Source organism: Pinus tabuliformis, chromosome 9 (assembly GCF_031772625.1).
Source record: "Pinus tabuliformis cultivar Carrire ecotype Pingquan chromosome 9, CPIR1, whole genome shotgun sequence".
NCBI lineage: Eukaryota > Viridiplantae > Streptophyta > Pinopsida > Pinales > Pinaceae > Pinus > Pinus tabuliformis.
In genome coordinates, this window is record NC_142307.1 from 1,778,937,403 (window position 1) to 1,778,961,180 (window position 23,778).

The window sequence follows — 23,778 nt, forward strand, 5'->3', positions numbered from 1 at the left end:
TCTATAGTGAGGCCCCTTATTACAATAGTGGCATGGATTCTGGTGAGTGGAGTGAGGGAGAGAGAAAATTCTTGAGCCACCTCATCATCATACCCTCCGAATTTTTCACAAAACCCCAGCAAATTATGTCTTGTGAAGATTTCAAGCACTTGGGGGTGCTGTTGGATTCTTATAGTGTTGGTGAGATCTCTCCAATTAAACCCTCTTGTCATCTTGTTGGTGAAGTTTGAGGAGAAAATAAGAGGTTTGAAACAATTTTTTGAATTGCAGAACCAAAATAGAGATGACTGTGTATGTAATTCCCTTCACACAGTTGCTAAATTCACTCAAATTTAGAGGATTCTTGGTTCATTTACTTGCAAAGAGGGATGTAATTATAGAGTCTACCTCTTTAGATTGTTTGTAGTGGCCAACTTCCATGATATCCCTTCTGAACTCTTCTCTACCAATCCTGTAGACAGTCTCTGTGTATCCTATAGGAATTCCTGTGCATGCTCCTGTAGGAATTCCTGTGCAGTCCTGTAGGAATTCCTGTGTAGTGAAATGATGGAGTTTTGCTTCCAGTGGGTTTCCTGGGTATGAGAGAAACTTGAGTGAGGGAGTTTCGAGGAAGTGAAATGCATGAATGCATGGGAACAATGTTTTATTTCCTCTTATGGTGATTCAGGGTGAGGTGGTGTGCTGGCAGCAAAGGTACGTTTCCATTTTTGGACCGTTGGTCCCCACTACCACCTCATCATTTCCCACTCCTCATATTCAACTCCAACCTTATGGATCCATAATTTTAACCACTTTTTTGTCCTACTCCTTCTCTGTCTTTGAGTTGACTGCAACCATGTGTGAGAGGACACCTGGTTGTGCATGTGTTGACTGAATGAAGGTGGCCAAGTTAACTGGCCACCTTTTCACTTATAAACCAACTATCTCATAACCCTTACATTTTTTTGATTACATGATGCATATGAGAGAGTGAGTGGGATACTTACCTGTGGTTCCAATGCTATGCTGCAGTTGTCAAAGACCAGAGGTGTTGCTGTGTGTATTTGTTGCATGTTATTCTTCTTCTTCCTCTTGTTGTCTGCTAATGGCTTCTTTGTTTTTGTAGGTACTTGTGGTTGAAGATATGATGTTGTTGCTTTGGAGCTCCTGGATCATCATGCTGAAGACTTGTTGCTGGAGTGATTGGTATTTTGTGGGATAGGCTGCTATAGGATTTCCTAGAGGATGTCCTGTAGCTTCTTCGCCCTCAGAACTCTTTAATCATTTTTCTTGCTGTAGCTGTGAGGATGGTGACATGGATGGAAAGAAGGAGTGGGAGTGTGGAGTGCAAGGAATATTCAGGTGATGATCTTTATTCCTCTCTGTTTCCTTTTTTTTAAAGACTGGAAAAAACTCTTGAAACTGATTTTTATTTTATTTTATTTTAAAGTCCATCATTTTCCTTTAGATTGCTTCTTGTAGGATTTTTGGGTCACTGTAATTTTTTAGGGGATCTTGTAGGAATACAGGGGATCTAGTAGAAAACATAGTCTTTTTATAAACTAAATCAATGGAGGGATGCATGGTAATGGGTGAAAAAAAAAATATGTGAGTGGCAGGGGTCTCCTTGGGATCCTCTTTTTCTCCCTAACCATCCTTCTTGCCCACCTAGAAATGGAAATTTCATGATTAAACATCTCTCTCTCTCTCTCTCTCTCTGTATATATATATATATATATATAGATAGATATATATACATATTTGAAAAACAACTAGGCTACCTCTGAGAGGTTTTCACCCTAGCTGTTTGCCCTGAGCACCTCAAGAAAGGTTTTCACCCAAGGATCTGTCTTATTCTCTTTTTCTTCTTTTTGTTTTGTTTTGTTTGTTTTTAATACCACTGAGCCACCTCAATAGGTTTTCAACCCAATGATGGGACTCAGGTGCCTCATGGAGGTTTTCACATGAGTCCTTATTATTTTTTATTTTTCTCAGTGATTTGATGAGGAAGGAGGTGGAACTTGCTCCACTATCATCATTGTTTTATTGATATCTTCAATGAACTCTTATTTTGATAAAGGTCTCTTGTAAATTTTCAATTGGTGTCCATTAACAAGCAAAGGAAAGGCTTCTTCATCTATGGTTCTGATTTTCACTGAACCAATATCACGGCATCTTTCCACAACATAAGATCTGAGCCATCTTGTCCTTAACTTGCCCTTGAAGTCTTCATACCTAGAATCATATAACAATTCCCAATCGACTTCTTGAAATTTTTTCTCCTTGAAATTTTTATCATGCTAGATATTCCTCTGAAGCTGAGCTACCTCTGTATACAGGAGCGCCTACATTCTAAATTCATCCAAACCATTCAACTGGAACAATCTCTCTTTTTGTGCACTGCTGAGATCCAGATCTAGTTGGGGTACCATCCTTAATGTGTTATATTCAAATTCAATGGACAACAAGGCCTTTTTCCCATAGACCAGCTCATAGGGTGTGAATTCAGTGGTGGTCTTCCATGTGGCATTATAGGCCCAGGTGGCCTCCACTAGCCTTTCTGCCCAATCCTTCCTACTATTGCTCACCACTTTGGTCAAGATGCCCTCCAGTGCTCTATCGGTCAACTCCACTTGCCCATTAGCTTGTGGATGATAGGGAGTGGAGGTTCTATGCTTGATCTTGTGATGGATGAGCAAGTCTTCAATCATGTTGGAGGTAAACTGGCTGCCTTGTTCTGTGACCAGCTCTCTAGGGCACCCAAATTTGTAGAATACATTCTCCCTTAGGAACTCAACCACCTTCTCTTCTATTGTTGCCTTAATTTCCTTTATTTCAGCCCACTTAGTCAAATAATCAGTGCAAACAATAATGAATTGTTTTTTCTTTGAAGGAGGGTCAATAGGCCTAATGAAGTCCATGCCCCACTTGTTAAATGGCTCGAAAGTCACTTGAGGATACAGAGGCATTTCATCTCTTGGAGTAGGCCTTCCCATCCTTTGGCACCAATCACACCGACTAGTGTATTTTTTCACATCCTGAAGAAGAGTGGGACAATAATAGCTTTCTTGTAACACTTTGAATGTTGTCCTCTTTGTTGCAAAGTGACCTCCACAAGGCCCATCATGACAGGTGAGAAGGATGTCAAAGAATTCCTCCTCCCTGACACACCTTCTCAAGGTTTGATCTAGGCCAAGTTTGAAAAGATTGCCCCCAACCCAAGTGAAGGGGGTCTTTTCTTGACTATCTTGTCTATTAACTGGTCATCCACCATTCCTTCTTCACCTGCAGGCAAATTTACTCTAGAAAAAAAGTCTGCAACAACATTTTCCTTACCAGGCTTATCAACAATGGTTAGATCAAACCCCTGTAATAAAAGTAACCATCTTATAATTCATGCATTCACATCTGGTTTGTTCATTAAATACTTGATTGCATCATGGTCAGTATGCACAAATGTTTGATATCCTGTAATATAATGCCTGAATTTTTTTAATGAATGCACAATAGCCAGGATTTCCTTTTCGGTCACTGTATAATTTAGTTCAACCTTTGATAAATTCTCACTGATAAAATAGATAGCATAAGGAAGTTTGTCATCTATCTAACCTAGGGCTACTATTATGGATTTGTGTGAGGCATCAGCATGAATATGAAAGGGGAGGGCCCAATTTGGGCCTTGGAGAATCGATGCAGTGGTTAACTTATCCTTTAGGATGTCTAAGGCCTCTTGAGAGCTTTTTGACCATATAAACTCAGAGTCTTTGGCCAACAAACAAAATAAAGGAGAGGCCAACTTACTGAAGTCCATTATGAACCTTTGGTAGTATCCAGCTAACCCTAGGAAACCCCTGACATCTCTCTGCATTTGAGGCAGTGGGACCCTTTGGATGATAGCTATTTTGTTTGTGTCCACCTGTAGTCCTTGCTGAGACATTGAATGACCTAGCACGGTCCCTGCAGTCATTAAAAATTCACATTTTTCAGGACTGAGAGACAGGTTCATTTCAATGCATTTGTGTAGTATTTTGCCTAGATTAGATAGGGCTACTTGAAAATCACATCCATAAGGTGTAAAATCATCCATACAAATCTCCACTGCATCATGGACTAATTTGACGAAAATACTCAAGACTGCTCTTTGGGAAGTGGCAGGAGCATTGCATAGGCCAAAAGGAAGGAACCTATAGGCAAAAGTACCCCAAGAACAAGTGAATGTGGTCTTATCCCGGTCTTCTGGGCAGATCTAGATTTGGTTGTATCCATTGAATCCATCTAGGAAAGAGAAAAACATTTTCCCCACCAATCCATCTAGCACTTGGTCAATGAAGGGTAGAGGAAAATGATCCTTCTTTGTGGCTTTTTTCAACTCCCTGTAATCAACACAAATTCTCCATTTACCATTTTTCTTGGGAACTAACACCAAAGGAGAGACCCACTCACTGTCAGAGATGGGTAAATGAATCCTACATCTAGTAGTTTTTGTAGTTCTTCTTTGACTATATCTTTAAGAGCCAGATTCATCCTCCTTTGTGGTTGCCAGATTGGCTTGCAACCTTCTTTGATGTATATGTGGTGAGTACACACTGAGGGGTGTACTCCCTTAATTTCAATGACCTAGCACGGTCCTTGTAGTCATTAAGAATTCACATTTTTAGGACTGAGAGACAGGTTCATTTCAATGCATTTGTGTAGTACTTTGCCTAGGTTAGACAGGGATTCTTGAAAATCATAGCCATAAGGTGTAAAATCATCCATATAAATCTCCACCGCATCATGGACTAATTCGACGAAAATACTCAAGACTTCTCTCTGGAAAGTGGCAGGAGCATTGCATAGGCCAAAAGGAAGGACCCTATAGGCAAAAGTACCCCAAGGAAAAGTGAATGTGGTCTTATCCTGGTCTTCTGGGCAGATTTGGATTTGGTTGTACCCACTAAATCCATCTAGGAAAGAGAAAAACCTTTTCCCTGCCAGGCCATTTAGCACTTAGTCAATGAAGGGTAGAGGAAAATGATACTTCTTTGTGGCTTTGTTCAACTCTCTGTAATCAACACAAATTCTCCACTTACCATTTTTCTTGGGAACTAATACCAAAGGAGAGACCCACTCACTGTCAGCGATAGGGTAAATGAATCCTGCATCTAGCAGTTTTTGTAGTTCTTATTTGACTATATCTTTAAGAGCTGGATTCATTCTCCTTTGTGATTTTCGAACCGGCTTGCAACCTTCTTTGATGTATATGTGGTGAGTACACACTAAGGGGTATACTCCCTTCATTTCCTTGTAACTCCAAGTGAAAGCTCCTGGATTTTCCTTTAACATGTTACATAGCTTCTCTTCTTCAGGAGCAGAAAGAGATGGATTTATTTTTAGGGTTCTTTCTGGGCCGAATTCTATCGTTTTGACATGGAGTGGGTTGGAATCGGCCAAGCATAAGTCAATTTCATGATTGTTCTGGGTTTCCTTTACTGCTTCTTCTAAGGGTAGTGAACAGGGAGTTGGAATTTGGAGTAGGTGTTCAATCAAGTCATCCTCATCTTGCTGTCCTCCTCCCATGGTTGCTTCTTGTTGACACCTAATCATAGGGATTGGGTGAACAAATGTAATTAATGTAAATAAATAATAGAAAATATGAAGAGTCACTGAAAGATGAAATGAACAGTCTCTCCCTCATGTATATAATAATGACCAACCTGAATGAATATCATGATTTGTCTTGAGGAGTTACCTCCTGCCTGACATGGTGTTAGAGCCAACGCATTTTTGGCTTCCCTCCTTAATTTGTAACTCCTTCTTGCCTCTGTTTTGCATTTTTGTAGAATGTCATCTCTATCAAATCTCTATAAAATCTCTATAATACTGTCCCTATGTAGACTGTCATCTCTATCAAATCTCTATAAAATCCCTTTTGAATCTTCTTTGATCACTGCTTAACCTATTACAGAAAGCACAAATGGAAGCAAACTACTAAATCATTAAGAGCAACCTATTTTTAACCATGAGAGAACCACATCTAACAGCAAACTAATTTACAAGCTAAAGTAAAGCATACAAATACATGTAAAGAGGAGCTTGGCTCCTTGGATTGGTCCCTAACCCAAGAGCTTCAGCCCTGTGAGGTAACTCAGTGCTAGCTAAAAAAGGATTCCATATTCATTATAAAAAAATAGCAAGATTACATAGAACTCTCATAAAATAGTAAGCTCGAAATTTGAGCAGAGTTTACATAAGAAAAAGGTCAACCCTAGTGAGGCCCTAGGCCTCTCTACTTATACATCTAAAGATACCAACAACTTCCTTTAAATTAAGGACACTTGGCTCCCAAAACTCGAGATAACTATCAATCATCTTCCACTTGCTCGGCTGCCTTCTATTGCATGATTTAGCTACTTGTACTATGAGCTAAATGAATGGGAATTCAAAGTGAGGAGTAATAAATGAGGGGGATTGCATCCTATAAGTCCTCTCCTCTATCTACTTTGAGTTATTACTATAATTTGACCACTGGATCCTTGACTTTGACCTCGAAATCTATCAATAATCTGCATTAAATACATGTTAGACCACATGGCATAATAACTAACTCAGCTCGCCCTATAAGCTTAAATATAATCAGAAAATCATACAATAAGCTACGAGAATGGTTGATTTGACTAGGTTAGGAGGTAAAATGATCCCATATAATTACCCATTTATGAGGCTCATTATCACCCCGCTATTGAAGGTGTTGCTCATCCTCTGAGCAACCTAGTCAATCTCTTGGTCTTTCATGGCCCTGGTGGCCTCCCTAGCATTCCATGCTTCTGATGTGGTTTCTTCATGTTATTCATAAAATCCTACCTTTCTATCTATGTCTTTCCAGTTCTCCTTCTCTTATTCTTCTCTTCTGCCTTCCAGCATGCCTAATATGAGTGGAGGACTCAGTTTGAGGCCAATCCAGTTGACCTTCAGCCTTTGCATGGAGTGCTTGTACATTGGCACTCTTCTAAATTCCTCCCTCAGCCTCATGGGGGAATGGTATTCTCTGATTTGCAAGTTGTGGGGTAGGGCGTTCCACCTTCTCATGCATGCATGCACACAATCATCCCCAAGTAGCCTAATCATATCTTAAAAGTTTGCAATGGCTTATTCCTGATTGGCTAGATATTTAGGGGCAATCTGAGGGTCATTGGCCAGCAGGTTGTGTGTGCTGATGAGTGCCATAGGATCTGATGGCTTAGCTCTTATCATTAATGGTTCATTCTAGTCTTTTATTAACAATCTTTTCATTTCTGTTGCCCTCAATTCTTCATGGTTCATCCATGATGCCATGGCCATCAATTGCAGATCCCCTAGCTTGGCATTAGGGTCCCACACATTCAAGTCTATGAGGGTCATGTTGTGTAGATAGAACTATGCCATCTTTGCTTTGTCCTCGAAGGTGCTTTAGTCACACAAATCCATGAAATACCTGTAGTCTTGGAAAGGCATTGTGCCTCTTTGTGCCAAAGTTTTTATTTGGAATTGAAGCTATTGATCTTTTAGATAGAGGCCATAAGATTTGGCTACTGTTCTGCATTGTAATGCTTCCATGGATAAGCTGGCCATGTATGCCAAACGAGTCTCTTTCTCCTGCAGTTGCCTCCTTAGTAATTCATTCTCATTTTCAAGGTGGCTTCTTGTAATGGCTTCTCTATCTCTGAGAGCACTCAATTCCCTGCCCATTTCCTTGAGTTTGTTTTCCATGTGGCCAATATCCTCAACTCCTTTGGACTTGGCTATCTGCATCCACCTATGTGTTCTCACTCTTTCTTTCTCCAATTTGAAAAACAGTGGAATTGCAAATTTCTGTGGGATTAACTTGCCTCCCTCAAGTAGTCTATAATAGGAGTCTAGATTAGGCTTGGGGTCAGGTTCTTGTAGCTCTTGTGCTTCCTCCTTCACCTCTGTCTATCCTTCTATCTTTTCCTCAAGTCTTTGTGTCTCCTGTAGTTTGGACAGTGTCTCTTGTAGCACTGTTTCAGCCTCCTGTAGGTCTGGTTTGGGGTCTTGTAGAATTTCCTTTCCCTTCCATGTAGAAGATCTTGGAGTCCCCCTTTCATAGGTTATAGGTGTCTTGGAAGGAGATTTTGTCACCTTGGCAGATGGTGAATTTTCAATGGTAATGGGAGTCTTTGAGGAGGGCTGAGGTTTGCCTATTTTAATTCTTGTACTCTTCCTTTCCCTGAAATACATGGAGGTTTTTCTTTTCCTCTTCTACTTCTACTTGACTAGTGTACTAAGGGTAGTGAGGGTAGTTGCTACATCTCTTTCCCAAGTTTCAAGGGACTCTTCTCTTTGCTCTGCCGTCTCTGCCTCCTTTTTTCCCTCTTCTGTCTCTTTTTCTTCCTCCTGTTCTGTCCCTTCAAATTTCTCCTCCTCTATTTCTTTTCTTTCCTCCTGCCTCTCTTGCTCTACTATGCCACCACTGGCTTCATCTTCTCTTCCTTGCTGCTCTCCCTCCTCACTAACAAAAGGATTGACATCATAGTTTAATGCCTTGATGTCATCCTCGGCTGTCATATTTCTGAAAACTTCCCATTCTATAGGGAGTGTAAGGGTATGGAGGGCTTCTTCTACCAGGATCTTGATTAGGCCATGGTGAGCTAGCTGCTGTGAATTTCTTGCTTGTACCTTGGTGTTGGAGTCAATGAGGGACTAAAGGAGAAAGTAAGGGATACTGAGCTTTTGATGTGTTGGGGTATTCATGCCATATCTCAAATCTTGGAGGATTCTGAAATGATATCCATAAACAATGTTGTGCCTCCCCTCATAAGAAATTTATTTGATCACTTGGTAGCTAACCTCATCCTAGGGATATGGTATACTAGCCCTCCTAATTCCATTTTCGTCTTCAACAGGGGTTTCATTATCTTGGAAAAATTTCTTCTTGGCACCCTGGCCAATTGGTTTCTCATCTTTACTCTAAGGCAGTCCAAGAGGAAGTGTAGTGACCCTAGTGGTGAATTCAGGCATTATTTCAATGGAGAGGCCTCTAATGGTTACAGTAGCATGAGTTCTTGTGTGAGGGACCAGAGAGAGAGAAAATTCATGGGAAATTACTTCATCAAACCCTCTAAATTTCTCAAAGAAATTCATCTAGTTTTCTCTTGTAAATATTTCCACCACTTGAGGATGTGCATGGAGTCTAGTGGAGTTAGTGGGCTCTTTTCTCATTAACCCCCATATCATACTTCTTGTAATTCTTTTGAAAAAACCAAATATGGAGGTGGAGACAAAGGATTTTGAGTGAAATAGAAAAATAGAGGGAACTGTTTATTTATTTATTTATTTTATGTATTTCTACCCTCTCAAAGACTCAATTCATCTTCAATTTGAGACCAATTCTTTCACATTCTAAGATTCAACAAAGGGAATTCCTGAACCCTACCTCTTTAGACTGAAATTCATGCCAAAAATCATGTTTCCTCCCTTCAAAATGACTCACTGCGCCTCCTGTAGAAGCCCGCTGTCCCTCCTGTAGATTTCCTGTAGGTGCTCCTATAGAAATGCTGAAAGCAAGAATATGGAGGAAATCGATGGAGGATGGTGAATACGAGGCTATGGGGGCATAAGAAGAATGTTCTGTGGCTGGGTTACCAGGAGAAACTGAGGAAAAGGTGGTGAGAATGTGCGAGGAGGAGTGCTCATTACTTTTTATGGCCATTTTCAGTTATGAGTGTTGAGCTGGCAAGGTGTACGTTGCCCCGATTAGGACCGTTGGTACCACCTACTTGGTCATAATGAACCCCATCGTAATCATCACCTCATCACTGTATTGAAGTTAACTCTTCCTCCCACTACCTGTCCTTCACATCTTTTGCTTGAGTTGACTGTGCACATGTGTGGGTGGTATCTCAGTTAAGTGGAGTCAACTAAATGAAGGTGGCCAAGCTAACTGGCCACCTTTCCCTCTTTTGATTTCAACCATATTGTTGCCTTCATATGATTCCTAATTACACAAATGCATATAGAGGAGTGACTTAGCTACTTACCTATGATCCAATTGTATTTGCTACCATCGACTGTGAGGTGCTGTGGCTTTCTCTGCTGCATGCCTTCATTTTCCTTGATGCATGTTGTCTCTCCTTGCTGATGTGTTGTTGTGTGTTTTTGTAGGTTCTTATTTTACTGGAGCTGAGCTACTTGTGCCTCTTCAACCTTCAGATGTGTTGTCCCTTACTACTAGTGCTGGACTTCTATGGGATCAACTGCTATAGGAATTCCTACAGGAGCTCCTGTAGCTGCTTCTCCCCTTGAAACTTCAACTATTTTCTTGTGCTTGGAGCTTGACGATGATGCTAGAGGTGGAGATGAATGATGGAGGAAAAGTAGGTAAGCTTTAGGTAAAGTTAATGGTGCCCTTTCCTATTTTTTTTTCAAAACTGAAAAACTATTTTTCTGTGTTTTTTTCTTGGAAAGAAAAAAATGATAGTGATGCTTGGAGTGTGATGCAAGTTTGGAAATGATGGCAAGGAGATTTGAATATGGTAAGAGGGATTATAGGTTCATAGTGAAGCTTTTCTTGTCCCTCAAATTTCCTCCTACAGACACTTTTGGCTCTTTGTAATCCCTATAGGAGCCTCTTGTAGAAAACACAGAGCCTCCTATAAAAAACACTGTTTTGGAAGAAGAGGTACAATGGGGTGAAAAAGATGCCAAAAATGATGGAGGAAGGTGTGGAGAAGATGAGATGGATGCCGGTATGAATGTCAGGGTCCCCTTGGCACCTTCTCCTGCTCCCTGTAGTCCTCCTGCAAACTTGCAATGCAATAAAAATTCATTTTTCTTCCTCTCTTTTTTTTTTTTTTTGAAAACAACTAGGGTGCCTCAGAGAGGTTTTCACCTTAATTGCCTGCCCTGGGCGCCTCCAAGGGAGGTTTTCACCTAGGGATCTTATTCTTTCCCCCCCCATTTTTTTTTTTGACATCACTGGGCCGCCTCAGAAGAGGTTTTCAACCCAATGATGGGACTCAACCGCCTCATGGGGGTTTTCACTTGAGTCCTTCGTTTTCCTTTTTTCTTTAGTGAGTGGGTGAAGTGGAAGATAAGATGTGATCCACTACCATCACTGTTTTATTCAAATCTTCAATAAACTCTCACTTGGAGAGGGGTTTCTTGTAGACTTTCAACCGATGTCCATTGACAAGCATGGGGATGGATTCATCATCAATGGTTCTAATCAGAACTGAACCATTGTCATTGCATTTCTCCACAGTGTAGGGTCCCAGCCATCTTATCCTTAGCTTGCCTTTGAAATCCTTGTATCTTGAATCATAGAGTAGTGCCCAATATCCCTCTTGGAATTGCTTCTCCCTGATATTTATGTCATGCCATATCTTTCTCTGAAGCTGAACTACCTCTGTATGGAGAAGGGCCTGCAATCTGTATTCATCCAATCCATTGAGCTGAAGTAATCTCTCCTTCTGTGCATGGTTGAGGTCTAGGTCCAGCTGAGCTGCCATCCTTATAGTATGGAATTCAAACTCTATTGACCGTAAATTCTTCTTCCCATAGACTAGTTCATAGGGTGTGAACCCGGTGGTGGTCTTCCATGTTGTGTTTTAGGCCCAAGTGGCCTCAACTAATCTGTCCCCCTAGTCTTTTATGTAGCTGCTCACTACCTTGGTTAGGATCCCTTCCAATGCTCTGTTAGTGACCTCCACTTGCCCATTGGCTTGTGGATGGTAAGGGGTGGAAGTCCTGTGCTTGATCTTATGATGTGTGAGTAGGTCTTCAATCAAGTTGGAAGTGAACTGACTGCCTTGGTCTGTGACCAACTCTTTTGGATACCTGAACTTGTAGAATATGTTTTCCCTAAAAAAAGCAGCTACTTTTTCCTCTGTCACTACTTTGATTGCTTTTTTCTCTGCCCACTTTGTCAGGTAGTCGATGCACACAATGATGTACTACTTCTGCTTTGAAGGGAGGTTGATAGGCCTCACAAAGTCCATGCCCCACTTCTCAAATGGCTCAAAGGTCACTTGAGGTTGCATGGGAATTTCATCCTTTGGAGTAGGTTTCCCCATCCTCTGACACCAATCAAACTGGCTCGTATATCTCCTCACATCTTGATGAAGAGTGGGATAGTAGTAGCTTGCTTGCAATATCTCGAAGGCGGTTCTTTTTGCTGCAAAATGACCTCCACAAGGCCTGTCATGACAGGTCAGGAGGATGTCAAAGACTTACTCCTCCCTAACAAATCTTCTCAAGATCTGATCTGGGCCAAGTTTGAAGAGATTGCCTCCAATCCAGGTGAAAGGGGTGCTTTTCCTCACTATCTTTCTCTTCTCTTTTGAGGATAGGTGTGGTGGGAACTATGCTAAAACCAAGTAGTTTGCTATATCAACAAACCATGGAGAGAGTAGTGATATAGCAAATAGGTGTTCATCTGGCATTTAGTCATCCACCATTCCTTCTTCACCTACAGGCAAATTTACTCTAGAAAAAAAATCAACGACAACATTCTCTTTACCAGGCTTATTCAATTCTCGATAGTCGACACAGATTCTCCACTTACCATTTTTCTTTGGTACTAGCCTTTCACTGTCAGAGATGGGATAGATGAATCATGCGTCAAGCAATTTCTGCAGTTCTTCCTTAACAATATCTTTAAGTGCTGGGTTCATCCTCCTTTGAGGCTGCATGACTGGCTTGCAATCTTCCTTGACGTATATATGATGAGTACAGACTGAAGGGTGCACTCCCTTCATCTCCTTATAACTCTAGGCGAAGGCATCTAAATTTTTTCGCAATACGCTGCATAGCTCTTTCTCCTGGGAAGTAGATAGGGATGGATTGATTTTCAATGTTCTTTCTGGGCCAAACTCTATATTTTTAACATGGAGAGGAGTAGCATTGGCCACACAGAGATGAGTTGAGAGGTTGTTTTGGGTTTCTCTTACTATGTCTTCTAATGGTGATGCACTGGGAGGTGGATTCTGAATCAGATTTTCAATCATATCATCCTCACCTTGCGGTTTCCCCCCCATGGAATTTTCTAATGTACAAAGTGGTGCAGAATAAACTTCATCCTCATCTTCCTCCTCCAACTAGAGAGGTAGATCATGTTCTAGCAAGGGTTGGGCAGGAGGATATAGGGTTAATTGCTTGGACATGTGCCTATTCTTTATGGTCATGTTCCCAGCTCGATAGCTGATGTAGGCATCGGTTGTAGCCAACCAGGGTCTTCCTAGAATGAGAGGATACCCAATGAGCTTTGCCTTTGGCTGGAGAACTAAGAAATCAGCAGGGTACTCCCAAGAATCAATGGAGACCATCACATCTTCCACAATCCCCTCAGGGGTCACTGTGGAGCAGTCTGCTAGCTGCAGCACTATCGTGGTCTTCCTTAAGGAGCCTTGGAGGTTAAGTTTGAGCATTGTGTCTTTTGTCATCACATTAATGGCAGCTCCCAGATCAATCAAAGTATGTGGGACCATTGTGCCATTGATGTGGACATCAACTACTGGGCTTCTAGGGTCTAGATATTTTGGATAGATTATCTGCCCCAACATCAAGTTGGACAGTTGTCCTATGACATTGATGGTTGGGTCATCTCTCTTGCACCTTCCTGGATGCCTAAAGCACTTCTCTTTGAACACCCTATTGTAGATAGGCACATCTTTTATGACTTGGAGATGTGGTATCTTCACACATAAATATTTCAATTCTCCCAGGAGTTCAGTGTCTTCTAGGGTAGGCTAGGTTTTCATGGATAGTCTCTCAGGAAAGGGTGGATTTTCTTTAGTTTCGCTTTCCTCTTTATCTTCCTCAACCTCCTTGGGTGGAGGCTAGCTATCTAGGAGAAATTTCCTAGATCGCAAGTTAATTTCTTGAATCTCCACAACATAAGTTGAGCATGATGGTTCCCCACTATACACTTGTTGAGCCTAACTGTTGTTTGGGTTTGGATTTGGTTGGGTAGGCATTTGGGGTTGCCTTGGTGGAGAAGAAGGTAACGGTTGTAGTTGGGAAGGTGATGGAGGCAGAAGAGTAGGAAAAGATCTATATTGGGGCCTCCACCCCTGATGAGATGCATTCCACTGAGGTTGCAGCTGAACATAGGGTTGAAATGAATGAGTGGTTGGTTGGGCATGATATTGAGATGCAATGGACCAAGGAGGAGGCGTGGACCAGGAAGGATGAGCAGGGGGGCCCCAAGAGAGTATGGAGGTGACTTCGTTGGGGTTGTAGTATGCCTAAGACGTCCCTTGCATCCCCTGATGGTATGGTCTAGGTCCATGTTATCGGGAAAACTAGTGTCTATTCAGAGCTTCTAGTCCCACTAGGACGGGTAGCTATCTTAGAGACAAACAAACTAAAGTCACTTGTGTTTTCCTTTATGAGAGATAGATGAGAAAGAAGCAGAGAGTACCAACCTTAGTCTTTCGCTTGGCTCCTTGCTTGTTTCCTTTCCCCTTTGACAAAATTTCTCCACTCCTTATTTACTTCTCCCACTTCAAAGAACAAATGTAGAGTCAAAGTAGCATAATACCATCAAAACATAGAGATCTATAACCATAAACAATATAGGATCAGATGTGTATTAACCATACAAATGCATATATCAATACAAGGTTCAGAGATATACAAGAATATGGAGGAAAACTCAAATAGCTTTATTGATAGAAGTAGTAGAAGAGAGGATTACAACCCATTGGTCTGACCCAGCGCGATCCTCCCAGCATGAAATCCCTCTTCACCTCATACAAAGCAAGATCACCCAACAATGTCTTCAAAGAGAAACCAACAACATTTCCTTGCAAATTACAAAATTCCAGCCCCTGGATCTCTGGGATGAGGGATACATATATAGATATTTGCATGGGGGTGAGTCAGCTTCTGGGATTTTGATTAGTGTCATCTCTCTGATAGTTCTTGGTACCACTTGGAGATTTCATATCTCTTACTCATCCCTGGGTGAATTCAGAGAGGCAAGTGTCAAATGAGCAGCTTTTAGAAGATTCTCAGGGTCTCCACCTAGCAAACTGCTTCTGCCATTTGTCTACTCTCGCTCATCGCACCTTATAGAAGTGCTTTCTAGTATGCATCACACTTTTTGCATGTGACAGGTGAGATGCATCACACCCTTAGCACTGAGCAGTCTGTATGGTCCAGTTTTTACCAGTTCTGAGTAGTTTTTTAGGGAGAAATTCTAGGAGATGATGTAATTATCTGACCTTGCTCCTTTAGGGTATGAAACAACACTTTTAGGGACTTAGAAGCCCTTGGTTTATGGACATATGTGATTGGGGTTGCAGTGCCCAAATATGTCTATAACAGTTGCCTCCTAAAGCATGAGGTCGTAAATATTTTTGATGTCGGGTGAAATGCTTTATCATGAGGATCCGAGGTTTTTCGAACTGGAAGGTGACCTATAATAAGATATAATACAATACATTATCTTCATAATATTTTCATGATCTAGATGAGTCGCGCATTCCCATGCTCAACTTTATAAATTCATTTTCATGTACATAGGATAGACAACTGTCTGTGTAGTAGACTGATGATTCTGTTAGAGCCATCATCCTTTGGTTTAGATGATTATTTGTGCAACAATGATGTACATTTGATGTCTTTATTTTCCTAAATATATCGCAACCTAAATGGATGAAACTAGATGCGAGGTCTTCAAAACTCGTTCAATCTTCGCTCGAAGTACAAGTCAGTCCATGTGAAAAGATGTTCTGATGTTGAACATGGAAAGACATTACCTGATTACCAGCAAATGATGTAAGCTGTTAACAGGCATGAGAGGAATCACCGATAATGATAATGACCCTCAAGGTACTGCAGTACAATTCACGTGGTGTGAAAATGGGACTTGATGTTGAACACCACACAAAATCTTTCAGTTGAAGGCCATTGATGTAAACTTGTCACCAGAAGTGAGAAGCTTGCAATTGAGGCATGCAAGCTTCAAAGTACTGAAAGGGTTGTTCCTAAGCCAACTTCTTGGATAATGAGTTGATGTCGACAAGAAGTGACCCATCGTAGGAGAGCCTTAATGATTACCACATCTACAACATGAAACAGAGAAAATGATTTTGTGGAGGTGAAAATGATCTGATGATACAAGGTTCAGGGTGGTGGTCATGAAAGAATGAAGGGTGAAGGTATCGCAGCGGATGAGACACAAGCTGGGTTGGTGAATTCTCTGAGTGACTTCTCTTGAACATATTGGCAACATTGAAATGGATTGGTAGCGTTAACCCCAAAAATGGATGGTACGGTGGACCAATGGTGATATGACCGGTGAATGGAATAACCCAACCTGACTCAATCATGGTGATGGAGTGAAAGTGTCATGTTCAAGAGCGACCTGCTACCAATAAAGTTTCTTCAAGTTTTCTTCCCAATTTTTCCCCAGACATTTCTGACCAGTACCTCTTTATTTTTTTCAAGCTTAAGGAGGATAACATATGCTTGTTCTATAATTTTCCCTTCGGGCAAACCAGTCGCTATGTTTTAACAAGCCCAGCGACAGTGAGACTCGCTCTTGTCTGCATGGACAAGTTTGTCGCTATTGTTTTAACGAGTTTAATGACAAAGATAACTCGGTTATTTTCAATTTTAGAGAGTCTGAAAAGAGACAGAAAGGAAACTCCAATATTCCTTTTTCGTAATATAATCCCTTAAGTCTGAAAAAGTATAAAACAATGCGAAAGGGATGACTTTTCGATAGTTTTAACGAGCTGAACAAGACAAATGCTCGATCTTTTTGTGCAATAATCCCTCAAGTCCAAAAAGATTAAAATCTAGAGGATGGATGGCACTTCCAATCACTTTAACGAGCTGGAGAGGCCAATTGCTCGGCAATCTTTTCATATTTTATGAGTCAGATGAAAAGAGCTTAAAGGAGACTCGTTTTTTGAGGAACGAGTGATGTTTTTAGATAGCAGCTGGTTCCAGGTAATGTTTGGAACTTTTTTTTTTTTAATCATGATAGTGTAAAGAAGGTGGCTAATAGGATCACTCGTCGTAGCTGTTCCTCAGAAAGGGGTAAACAATTAAATGGAGGCGTATGATTGGCTAAAAAATAGTGGAGGTGATGGTAAGAACATGACCAAGGCTCAAAAGCTGATAATAATGCGATCGCAATGGTTATTTACCGGAGGTGGGTTCATTTTTTAATGAGCTTAAACTCTGGTGGAACATATGCTCATTTCTAGGTTTATTTTTTAATGAGCTTGAACTTCGCGTAAAACTGCTCGTGCCAGTCATATAATAAGGATGTCTCATCGATAGGTTCATTTTTTAGGGAGCTTGCCCCATTCGAAACTTTGCTCCGGATCCTTTTATTATGTAAGCTAGGAATGACCAATCCTATGAGTTTAAAGGGTTAAGAACCTACAAAATAAGAAAATAAATGGTCGCTTTTCACTTTCATGCAAAAAGGTTTGCATGCCCGCAGGTATAGCAAAGTAGAGTTTCCAAGTTACCCTTCAATTTGCAGACAAAACATTTGCTCTGTCAAGAAAGGCATACCTTCTGACGGAGGTATCTTATTCCAGTCTAATCCCATTTTCCTAAATGGACGGGTGTGTTAGACTAGTCATATATCCTCCGCGGAAACCTACCCTATACCTAAAGTTTTCCTACCGAAGCAGACCAGGGTGCATGCCCCTTGGGTTTCAGTCACAATCACCGAATCACTCGCACTCATCAGGTGGACGGACTGGAGATTGATGAGACATTCCTCGCGCAAAAAGACCAGTTAAGGATAGCATTTGACTATTAGCTATGTTGGAACCAGGGAATGAAAGCTGGTCTACAAGCTGGACCACTCTGCCTTCATGCGGAAAACACATCACTCAAAAGAGTGAGGAAACAATTGCTCCCATGCTATAAATGTAGTCACACCCAAGGAGTAGATTGTAATCTAAAGGTCCTTGAACTACCATCACGTTCAAATAAATGGTTTTCCTTCTCAAAGTTATAGGCAAATTTGGAAGGATCCCTAATGGACGACTAGTTCCTTTGTCGAAGCCGGTCAGATTTCGCATCTCAGGCAGAAGTGATGGCGAACCAAGCTCTTTCGAGGTAGTTGACGAAAGGATACTCACAAAAGCCCCTTCATCTATGATGGTACCAACCATGAACATTCTGTAATTTTGCACTATAATTTGGAATGGTACATTAGATGGTAGATGGGGTCTGCCTAGTATATTCCAATCGAAGGAAATGACTAGGTTGCTTGGAGATGGGACCGAATAAACGGCTGGATACATCTCCGACGAACTTCCTTCCTGCGGTAAAGGAATGGGTAGATTCCCCCATGTTCATCAGAGTTTTTGTTTACGAAGAGAATTTGAATGGTGTCGTTCTCATTCTCTTTGGTGACTATATCATTTAAAGGTAAACCTTCCAAAGACAAGACTGGGTTGACTACCATCTCCACCTATTGACTTTGTTCTGGTGTGGACTTAGAGGGTTTATCTTCAATGATAGGTGTTTCGACCGACAACAAAGATATGTTAGTTGGATTTTCAACTAGCGATGGACTTAGCAAGAGTTTCTTGTATCCAGGAGGAAGCCGTAGCGGTGAAGCAGGATGGTTATCCAAGACTCTTTTAGCTTTGTCTAGGAAGGGACAATGGTGGATGGTGTGATTGCCTTCACACCATCTGCAAGGAAATTTAGATCTTCCTTTTTGTCCATTGACTTCGTTTTCACTAGTTGACAGTGTACTCTCAACATGATCGTCAGAGGTTGACGACACCAGATTGTGCAAGGAGGAAGACTAGTCCCTTAAGATCCATGGGATGCAAAGATAATCTCGATGATAGTGGTCCCCTTTGGAGATGACACATGGAGATTTAGGTTTGGACGGTGCAGTGTGTGGATTTTCGCTAGACGATGTACGGTTGCCCCTTCTTGCCGTTGGTTCCTTCTTCTTCTCCTTCCCTTTCTTCTTCTTCTCAGTTACTTGGTTTTTAGTTTTACTAGCTTCACCAAGCGAAGAGGAAGAAGGAGAGGGAGAAACAAATGAAGTAGAAGGTTGGGGGGTAACCCTAGTATCATCTAGTTTGTGATTTGATTACTTAGGAATCACAGTATTTTGAATGACAAAGGTCGAGAAGAGCCATACTGGCAGGCCAATTGTCAGTCTTGGAAGGGACAATGTAGCCATATGAGGTGCACCAACATCTCCCCAAGAGGAGAAAGGACTAGGATTTCCCCCAAGGGGAAATCCTTGATTGGTGGACTCCATTTTCTCAACCTAAGATCAATGAGGGAAAAGTGACGTTATTCTGATTAAAATAAATTTTATGACGCTTTGCCACAACTTTCTTTTTCAATTTTTAAGAGTCGAGAAAAAGCTAAAGATGACTCTAGTCGCCTTCGATTTTTAATGAGCCTGAAGTGACAAGTGCCCAAATGGACCTTTTCCTTTAAGGAGTCTAAAAAGGAATGAAAGAGACTACTCTAGAAATCTAGACAGAGGGATTACCAAACCAATCGCAAGACTGCAGAATACCTTTTACGGTACGGCAGTCAATCTTCCCGAATGCTGTGTTCAGTGCATTGCGATCGATAGGGTGGCAAACACAGCTTCCTAAGGATAAAGGATATAGCCTATTGTGGTCTCCCAATATATAATTGATGATACGTGGGAGACAAGTCCGTACTGGCACTTATCGTCTCAAAGAGGAGGAATCACCCAACCTACGATGAAAGTGACAGTTACTAGGCTTTACGACGTCGGAATACGTCTCTAGCCTAGACTTCTAGATGTTGTGTGTTAGGTTCCAAAGCATTTTTATGTTCATTGGATTTATTTTACAGTTGATCTTTCTTAAGAAGTTTGCCTTTAAGGTTCACCACTTGATGTAGATATACAATTCATAAATATGCAATCTAAGATGATAAACAATCGTTTACTCTTGTTTTTGCAATGAAAATCCTAGCTACTAAGGAAAGAGAATTATTTCAACATAGAGCAAAGAGCACACACTAGATGCACTGTCCTAAATCAAAATCAACAAGTAGTCTAAATGAAAATGAACATGCATGTATTTTTTTTCCGCTTTCTTAATGTGTGAATGACAAAAGGAATGCTAAGTACAAATCTGAATTATCTTTTCTTTCAAAGCGACAGTACTAACAATTTTCCTTTTAAAAAACGAAAGGAAGACAAGGATGACACTTTGCGATTTTTGAATTGAAAACTTCTTTCGACACTTGAAATACTATTAATTCAGATCAAATACAAGAGTAACAGTGTAATTGACTATCAAAAGAGGAGAATTCTTTTCTTTGACTGAAAACGACACTTGCGACACTTTCAAATCAAAAGATGACAGTTCAATTAAGCTAATTTTTGTAAAGGAGAACTGTAAATGGCGAAAAATACACAAAAACATTCACAATTCTTTGTACAATGGAGGCTGAATAATGCAAAGGAAGGGGGTTTCAACAGTGGTATACTAATCACAGACAAAAAAACTCCTGAATAAAGCTGAAGACAATGAAGAAAAAACCAAAATCTGGAGGCAAAAACAGTCTTATCTGATCATCGCACCTGTAACACAGGGAAACAGGGATGCATCCCACCTACTGCACACGGGAGGTGTGATGCATCCAGTCTGCCAAAAGGAGACAGTGCGATGGTCCAGGAACGAGACTTTAACTTGGTTTTTGGTCACAGTTTGCAGCTTAGTTCAAGGGTTTAGGCTGAGCTAATGATAGTCAGTAAATACAAAGTATAGGGGCTGATCTAATGAGATTACTTGAGCTACCACTAGGGCGCTTAGGATGTTTGCAAGTCATTTGTTCAGTTCATAAACAAACCTGGAGATTGATTGAAGCAGCGTTGATCTACTTTGCACTCGCATAGAAAATGCAGTTTGAAGGCTAGTTGGCCTAACTTCAAGCTCCGTCTGTAGTTTATGAAGCAAACAAATAGAGACAAGCAATCAAACTATTCGTGTCCCCAGTGGAGTCACCATTTTGTTATCAGGAAAACTAGTGTCTATTTAGAGCTGCTAGTCCCACTAAGACATGTAGCTATCTTAGAAACAAACAACTAAAGTCACTTGTGTTTTCCTTTATGAGAGATAGATGAGAAAGAAGTAGAGAGTACCAACCTCAGTCTTTCGCTTGGCTCCTTGATTGTTTCCTTTCCTCTTTGACAGAATTTCGCCACTCCTTCCTTACTTGTCCCGCTTCAAAGAACACCTGTAGAGTCAAAGCAGCATAATACCATCAATTCATAGAGATCTAAAACCATAAACAATATAGGATCAGATGTATATTAACCATACAAATGCGTATATCAATACAATATTCAGAGATATACAAGAATATGGAGGAAAACTCAAGTAGCTTTATTGATAGAAGTAGTAGAAGAGAGGATTACAACCCATTGGTCTGACCCAGCACCATCCTCCCAGCATGAAAGCCCTCTTCACCTCATACAAAGCAAGATCACCCAACAATGTCTTCAAAGAGAAACCAACAGCACTTCCTTGCAAATTACAAAATTCCAGCCCCTGGATCTCTGGGATGAGGGATCCATATATAGATGTTTGCAAGGGGGTGAATCAACTTCTGGAATTTTGATTAGTGTCACCTCTCTGATAGTTCTTGGTACCACTTGGAGATTTCATGATCTCTTACTCATCCCTGGGAAAATTTAGAGAGGCAAGTGTCAAATGAGCAGCTTCTAGAAGATTCTCAGGGTCTCCACCTCGCAAACTGCTTCTGCCATTTTTTTGCTCTCGCTCGTCGCACCCTACAGAAGGGCTTTCTAGTATGCATCACACTTTTTGCATGTGGTAGGTGAGATGCATCGCACCCTTAGCACTAAGCAATCTATATTGTCTAGTTTTGACCAGTTCTGAGTAGTTTTTCACGAAGAACTTCTGGGAGATGATGTAATCAGCTAACCTTGCTCCTTTAGGGTATGAAAAAACACTTTTAGGGACTTAGAAGCCCTTGGTTTATGGACATATGTGATTGGGGTTGCAGTGCCCAAATACGTCTATAACAGTCTAGGTGACCTCCTTTGGTTTATGTAATAGATCTGTTCAGTGACTCCTTCAGCCCCTTGGTATACAGCTTTAAGTCCAAGCAAGGAAGAGTGCTTATCTGTAGCATGATATTATTCACAGACTGAACAAACCTCTATGGAGTTTAATGGGCATTCATCCTAGGATGCCTCCTAGTGCATCTGGGGAAAAAATGGCCACAACCCTCTCTGCTTCCTCTTGTTTTATTTTGATATGTAAGGTATCCATTTGTATGGCAAGAGTCTGCAACATCTCACTCTTGAAGTCTTCTAGCATGCTTCCAATTTCACCTTTAATGGATGAATTGGAAGAAGAGGTACTGGCTATGGGTTGACTCCCCCTACCTTTATTTCTAGCCACTCTAGAATGGTTTCTAAAATTAGTCTTTATGTCCTCGTAGGGTAGTTGGTAGATGTCTCCCCCAGCCAGTAGATGGAGGGTGCCTAAAAGGTCTTCCCGAATTCCCCTGAGTAGGACCAACTTCAGAGACTCAGGGTTAAGTGTACACCTAGCCCTTTTGTAACTGAGCTGAGACCTCTCTTCATAGTCTTCCAGGGACTTATCACTTCCTATGGTCATTCAGAAGATTTCTTCTGTAGTATCTTTTGACCTATAATAGTCTTGATACTTGTTGTTAAAGGCTTGCTACATCTGAGCCCAAGTTGTGATGCTATTGCCAGGTAATCCCATGAACTAGCGCAATGATGCATCCTTGAGAGTAGAAGAGAACAGTCTCAACTTTTTCTCATCTTCTGCATAGTCATAAGTTCGACAGATGAAAACAAACTCGAACAAGAAGGTGTCAGGATCTTCTATAGGCAGACCATGGAAGTGAGGTAGGGTTGAAGGACTTATATTCTTCATTTTGGTGTCTCCATTGGTTTTCCAAATGGAGAAGGTACCCTCTATTCTCTCTCCATTTCCCCTAGCATTTCTATTTTCAGCCATTGGCTTTGGAGGAATGGTTTCTTCTTCTTATTCTTCCCCTATAGGTTCTTCAAATATGTCTGGTTGTTCACCTAAGGGTTATTCTTGATTGCAACCATCGAAGAAGAGAGAAGGTTGGCTGTGTGAAGCAGTGGTGGTGTTGGGCAAAATTTTTCCTAAGTTATCTCTATTCCTATGAGGCATGAAAGGAAATATTTTTGGTTGTTTTTTATTTTTCCCCACACTGAAAGTACTTGCAGAAACTGAGATTGTGAATTGAAAAAAACAAATTGCAACTAGCTGAAATGAACTTGCTGAACGGAAAATTGCAGAATTGAAAAGGAAAGAAATGAAATGCAGAACTGAAAGAAAAGAAATGACTAGTCTACTTTTGCCGAAATAAACTATTAGCAGAAGGTTGTTATATGAAATAGAAGAAAGCAATAATCACAGAATACTTTGATGCTTCCCTGGCAACGGTGCCAAAAAAGTGGTGAGCGCAAGTATTGCAGCAAGAATGCTACAACTCTTGGGCTTCCAACTTTACTTTTATCAACCCAGTAGTTCATAACAAACTTGGAAGCATCGATGCTATATGCATAAGTACTAGTTCTCACTGCAGGTTGTCACTTGGTCAACCGACGTGAGATCACTAGGAGCTCAAACCAACATCTATAGATTTCGGAAGAAGCTCTATGTGTGATGAAAGGAAAGAAAGATTACTCTATAGATGCTATTCTAGCTGCAGAAAGGAGAAAGACTGGAATGTAAAGCAAAACCTAGTAAACCCTAATTAACAAGCTAATTCTATTTTTGCCAAAAACACTATGAA